The following is a 6,955-nucleotide window of genomic DNA, read 5'->3' as shown; positions in this document are numbered from 1 at the left end:
TTCGATCGGATCACCAAGTTCGCGGAGTTCATCCGCGATCGCCTTGAGGCGTTGGCAGTAGACGCTGACTGGTGCATCACCTTGCACCATATTCCCAAGCTCGGTGTGGAGGTTGTTGGCGCGAGCGTCAATGTTGTCCTAGAAGAGCTGACGAAGGGCCGCCCATAGATCGGCGGCGTAGGCACCGTCATAGTGGACGAGATTGAAGATTTCTGTGGAGACTTGCATGTAGATCGAATAATGGCGAGATCATCCTCGAACCATTGTGGATCATGAAGTTGAGGAAGAGAGTCGTCGGCAATGTGAGAGCGGAGATTGCATCACCCAAGGTGGGCGCCGAAGAGGTGACACCAATGGTAGTAGTTGTGAGCAGCGAGGTCTAGGGTTACGGGGATGTATGGGCTAATATCGGAGATGATGTCGGTGAAGGAGATGGAAGGGGGTATTGGTGGGGGTAGAGCTAGAGTAGAGGTAGAGGTGGAGGAGGCCACGGCCGCGGCGACGATGGCGGCACGCTGCTAGAAGTAGCCGGGTGGCGGCAGCAGTGGAGGGGCTGGCGGGTTAGCCATACCCTAGGATCGTAAGTCTGATACCATGTAGAATTGTATTGAATAACTGCCCATGCAATATTGTGCCGCTACAAGAGGTATATATAAGAGCCAAGCCGCACCTGACCTAGCCCTCTTACAAACCAAGTAGGAGTCCTAATCCTAGTAGTAGTCCTAATCCTATTACAAGTTGTATTCTAACATTAACTATGAGGCATTCTTCTCAGGGAACGCGCAATATATTCTAGGTGCATGTCGTCTTTGGAGGAATCAACTTCTTAGTTTTCTTGGTGTTTGAAACTTATAGTATGTAGACTAGGATCGCAATTAGGTATGCCTTTTTTTTCTCGTCGAATCTTGTAAGAGAGGAGAAGAATATTTCTTCAATTTGTAGGGAGATCGGTCATTTCCTTAAATTGTTTGCAAGTTTCAGTTATATTCCTGGTACATTGGAGTTATACACGTTTTCCCCAATTATTATGATGAATAAGTTCATTTGTATTATTAAGGGTTTTCTTTTTCCGCTGGTTTAGTCTTTGATAGTCATTGTCTGCCACCACGGGAAAGATCTGACAGGATCTTACTTCCGGTTAATTGCGAGACCCTGGAAGTCGTGAATGTTATCCCGGGTGACTACGCCGCAAATTTCATGTGCGAACAAAAGTTGATGGATTTAAGTGGTCTCTGGTTACTCTTTATTACGTGGCACAGATTCGTTGGCATACTACAGTTCTAATCCTTTATAGCTAAGATAAAGTTAAACCGAACCCTTTTCTGTTCGGAGTCGTAGCTATCCTACATCTCCTTGTAGTGCAAGTAATGTGACAAATTCTCCATGTAAATGCCGTGATCAAGGGCTATTCTGACATTATATAAACACGCAACCCAGCGGCCTACAACCGTAGGTAGAAACGCTTCCCAAACTTGATAGTCCGGACTCATGTAAAGTCCCCCAGGTTTGCCATCACTGCGCCGAAATTTGGACGACCGGACATGTATGTGGAAGTTTGAGGGATTGTATAGGGTAGTGTTAGAAGGAATAGAAGGGCTAGAGGAAGAGGATTGGCGTAATGTTTTGGATGTATTATTGAGCCTCGAGAGCGAGTATATATTGAGTACAAGACTTGGAGGGCAAGACCCCTCCTAGAAATAGGATTGAAATAATTCTATAAAATCTGAGGCAATCTTTACTACCAAATATAACTCTAACATCCCCCCGCGGTCATAGTGGTAGCGTTGTGATCAACGGGAGCGTCGCGGATGGCGTTGTATGGCGGACGCACTGACTGTAGAGGAAATCGACAAGTTGCTGAAGCGAGGTGATAGCCCTTTATGCCGACGTCGATGTAGCCGAGAGTGTAGGGTAGTGTAGCCGTGGTCGAGGTAGCCGTGCGATCTAGGGACGCCGTGGTCGATGCCGAGTCGGGGTGGCTGGTGTCGAGGTAGTCACCGTGGACCGGGAAGAAGAGCGGCGGCGGCGGCCTGAGGAGACGACATCGGCGGCTAGGTTAGGAGCACAACGATGGTGCTCGAAGTAGCCGAGGAAACAACATGACGAAGACCAGCGCGGACGATGGCATTCTCGCGCCTAGGAAGGTCGCATGGCGCATGCCACACAGGAGTCGACGTGCATGGACGGTGAAGTGGAACACGTGTTGCAACGTACGGCCTGAAAGGGCGAGGCAGCGATAGTAGGCGGGTCGGGGCGACGGCGGAGAACGCGTGCCACACTAGCTATGGCACAATGGGGCGACGCAGCGCCAACGCGAGGGTCTGTGCAGCCACGGAGACGGCCTGCTGCAGATGGCCTCTAGAGTCTAGACGGCGGATTGGACCGCCGGCCGCGACCCTACGACCCGAAGGGGCGACGTAACGGCAGCGCGGGGAGAACCACAGGACGGCCTCAGCAACCGCGTGCCACGCTCTCTACGGGCCGATGGACCGACGCAGCGGCAGCGCAAGGGTCGGTGCAGCCACGAGGACGGTCTGGGTGAAGGTGGCTGCTCTAGCATACTTGTGGATGCAAGGTCATTGTAGTGTTCCGAGGATGATGTTGTATCAAAATGTTGTAGACTCTCCAAATCTCTACCATCCTGCTCCAGTATCCACTCGAGACTAGTGCACAACGTAATGTCAATCATCGTGAGAGATGGGAGAAGAACGAAAATCTCTATCAAGTTTCCACACCTTATTATCTCTAGTTCTTTTGATCCCTTCCTCGAGTACAATATCCTTCGCCTGGGTGCGGCCTACAACGTTGCTGCAACCAGAAATGTTTAATCCATTCAATGATGCCAAGCTTCAGATTTCTTCTTCAGGCAAGTATATGAGCATATCACAAGATGCGATTCACAAAGACACAAGCTGTCAAAAACCATTTCCAAACCCCAACTGCTGGCTAACCTGGACCTGAGGGGAATAAAAAGGTGCAACCATGCAATATCATTACCGAAATCAAACTAGAGGAACTATTTATGTGTATAGAATAATCGTTATCAACTATTTACATTTCCATAATTGTTTGGGTTCACAATATTTCATATATTTATACACATATTTGGTGTGGTGTCTATTTTTATTTGTGGCTATCCAAAGGCAGAGATCAACAAACCCTAAGATTTTTTGCGGTGGCTAATTCAATCACAAAGGTTGTTTTTTCTTCCCTTTAGCGAACACCATTTAGGCTAGGCTGTTGGAAATGTAAGTGTGTGAGAGCACCATGTTGTAGAAAAAGAGTTGACAGGAATACGAGTTTGGAAACAAAATAGTGTCACTTCTAAAATTATGGAACCTATTTTCATTAGCAGGATGGAGCTTAACTTGTGGCGTCAAGGATACATATAGCGCCATAGAGATGTTAATTCCTCTCAACAACTATGCTTACATTTGAAGGAAGAAAATAAAAAGACATACACGTGAGGTTTGGTGAAGCAATGAAGTCTACACTTACACTATATCTATAAATAACTAGCTTACTCGTCACAATCGGGTGCAATATCCACAAGTCTATGGAGAGAGCAAAAAATGGCAGACACCACGAGTGGCACCAACAATTGAATGAGGACATGTTTTAGAAATGAGAAGCATTGGAAATTTGTGTTAGAAAAGGATGACAATGGCAAGTCTTGAATCCTTGCGACTGCAGGGGGAGCTCTAACGGGGCGGTGGAGCTTATCTCCATGGCAGGCAGGTAGAGCTTTAGTAAATCAAACAAGTGAGAGGTTCAACTCCGAGGCAGGGGGCTGAATTTCTCCTGGACGGACTACAACGTCGATGTGATAGTGTTATTGTTTTCTCTAATCACTAGCCCGGCCGGTGCGAATGTCCAGGTGCTAGAAATTGAATATCTGGGTAGGTTAATCATTATGTGTAGGCGGCCCAACCAAGCAATCCTTCGTCTTCTTGACGACCACAGCTGGACAGACACATATATATAGGTACAAGGGGTGCGACCGGTGTCTTGTCTCCCAAGATACAAGTAAATACAGAGGGAGAGAGACACTACAGGTGCGGCATACAAAACCCAGACCTACGTACATGTACACATGTTCAACACCCCCCGCAGTTGAAGCGTCGCCGGTGACACAGAGACCGGACCGAAAGCCCTCAAACGTCGAGGTGGGTAGTCCCTTCGTCATGACATCGGCGAACTGCTGATCGGTGGGCACATGGAGAACTCGAACACGACCAAGTGCGACGTGCTCCCTGACGAAGTGAATGTCGAGCTCGATATGCTTCGTCCGTCGGTGATGGACAGGGTTGGCAGCGAGATACACCGCGGAGACGTTGTCGCAGTAAACAAGCGTCGCCTTGGTAACCTCGCATAGCAACTCCTGAAGTAGCTGTCGTAGCCAAGAACACTCCGCAACGGCGTTGGCCACGGCCCTGTACTCGGCCTCGGCACTCGATCGTGAGACCGTGGGTTGTCGTTTAGACGACCACAAAATCAGAGAGGGCCCAAGGTAGACGCAGTAGCCGGAAGTGGAGCGGCGAGTGTCGGGACACCCAGCCCAGTCGGCGTCGGAGTAGGCGACAAGGCTGGTGTCAGGTGATGCCATCAGGGTGAGACCCATAGCTGTAGTGCCACGTATGTACCGAAGGATACGTTTCACCAGAGCCCAATGAGTATCACGAGGAGCATGCATATGAAGGCACACCTGCTGGACAGCGTACTGAATGTCCGGACGCGTCAGTGTAAGGTACTGAAGCGCACCGACGATGGAGCGGTAGAAGGGAGCGTCGGACGCCGGGGAGCCCTCGACGGCGGACACCTTAGCCTTCGTGTCGACAGGCGTAGGAGCAGGCTTGCAGTTAAGCATGCCCGCTCGGTCCAGAAGCTCGTAGGCGTACTTCTGCTGATGCAAGAAGAAGCCAGTAGCCCGGCGCACAACCTCGATGCCGAGGAAGTAGTGGAGAGCCCCCAAATCCTTGAGGGCGAACTCAGTGTCGAGGCGAGCTATGATCTGCTGAAGGAGCGCTGGCGAGGAGGCAGTCCGGATTATGTCGTCGACGTACAAGAGGAGGTACGCGATAGCGGGACCCTGGTGATAGACAAACAGGGAGGCATCGGACCGTGTGGACCGGAACCTCTGCTGCTGAAGAAAGGCCGCGATCCGCCGGTACCAGACCCGAGGCGCCTGCTTCAACCCGTAGAGAGAACGGGAGAGCAAGCACAAGTGGTCCGGATAGTCAGTGTCGACAAAACCAGTAGGCTGCTGACAAAACACCTGCCCATCGAGATGGCCATGCAAGAAAGCATTAGACACATCGAGCTGGTGAACTGCCCAGGCGCGAGAAACAGCAAGCTGGAGGACAGCGCGAATCGTGCCCGGTTTGACAACCGGGGCGAAGGTGTCGGTGAAGTCCACGCCGGCACGCTGGTGAAAGGCGCGCACCACCCAACACGCCTTGTAGCGCTCGAGAGAGCCGTCGGGGCGAGTCTTGTGGCGGAAGACCCACTTGCCAGTGATCACATTGGCACGGGGAGGCCGCGGGACAAGCTGCCACGTACGGTTGCGCTGCAGGGCGTCAAACTCCTCACGCATCGCAGCAAGCCAGTTCGGATCCCGAAGGGCTGCGCGAGTGGAGGTGGGAGTGGAGACGGTGCCGAGGTAGATGCAGCACACACATACTCGTCAGACGTGTAGCGTGTGCTAGGACGAAGTGTCCCAGTCCGAGCCCGGGTGACCACACCGGTGAGGGGTGCAGCCGCGATGACGGGGGCGGCCGAGGGGACTGCGACGGGGGCCACCGAGGGGGCCGCGGCGACGGGCCCCGTCGGGGGCCCGCAGTGGGGGCCGCAGCAGGGGCCACGGCGACGGGGGCCGCGGCGACAGGGGCCGCCAAGGGGGCCGCGGTGGGGCCGCCGGCGTGGGGAGCGCGGGCAGGGCCGAGCCCAGTGTGCGGCTGGTCGGTCCGCTAGAGGAGGAGGCACTACTAGGAAAAGAGATATAGATAATATGGACACTAATGGCGCACCACACATGTGGTGCGCCACTACTATATACTAATGGCGCACCATGTGTTGGTACGCCATTAGTGTCCAAATACTAATGGCGCACCACATCCACGGTGCGCCAGTACTAACAATTTTTTTTATTTTTTTTCAAAACTAGTAATGGCGCACCACGAGATAGTGCGCCATTACTAACTAGTAATGGTGCACCACACCCTCGGTGCGCCACTACTAACATTTTTTTTATTTTTTTTAAAACTAGTGATGGCGCACCAGGGGACAGTGCGCCACTACTAACAATTTTTTTTCAAAGTTAGTAATGGCGCCCCGTGGGTGTGGTGCACCATTACTAGTTGAACTAATAATGGCGCACCACACCCACGGTGACTTTGCCCAAAAATTCCACCGAATGCACCCCCATGGACCGCCTTTTCAGTTTAAAAAAAATAAAAGAAAATGATGGAAATGTCAAAAAAATAAAATAAAATAAATTTCCCATGTGATATGTGGTCTAGTTGTTGGGAAAATTTACAAATATGAATTTCGACTTTATTTGCAAAATCTCTGTCGAATTTGTAAAATGGGCATAACTTTTGCATACGAACTCGGATTAAAAAGTTTTATATATGAAAAATCATCTACTTGAAAAGTTACATACGAATTGAACCCGGGGAACCTTGTTCAAGATCTTCAAAATCCCCAAAAACCTAACAGAATGAAAGATACGAGGCTTTTAAGATCTAGAGGGGGGAAAATGAAAAAAAAATTCAAACTTACTAGTGGCGCACCATTTGCTAGGTGCGCCACTAGTAACAGAAAAAAAAATTGGTTTCAAAAAATCTTTTTTTTGGATTTTTTTTCAAAATATGATACGTAATATGACCGGGAAGTTTGAAATATTTTTTCAAAATTTCATCACACTCATGAACATGAACATGAACAAAGTCATAGA

The 6,955-nt window shown here is 50.3% G+C and overlaps 1 pseudogene; it reads right to left on the bottom strand.

Moving 5' to 3' along the window:
• Positions 1–2,365: 2,365 nt before the first annotated feature.
• Positions 2,366–6,955, bottom strand: part of LOC120969163 (putative disease resistance protein RGA3) — a 187,451-nt pseudogene continuing 182,861 nt past the window's right edge.

Source organism: Aegilops tauschii, chromosome 1 (genome assembly GCF_002575655.3).
Source record: "Aegilops tauschii subsp. strangulata cultivar AL8/78 chromosome 1, Aet v6.0, whole genome shotgun sequence".
Lineage (NCBI taxonomy): Eukaryota > Viridiplantae > Streptophyta > Magnoliopsida > Poales > Poaceae > Aegilops > Aegilops tauschii.
The sequence above is the reverse complement of the archived record's forward strand: the minus strand, read 5'-3'. Positions and strand labels throughout refer to the sequence as shown.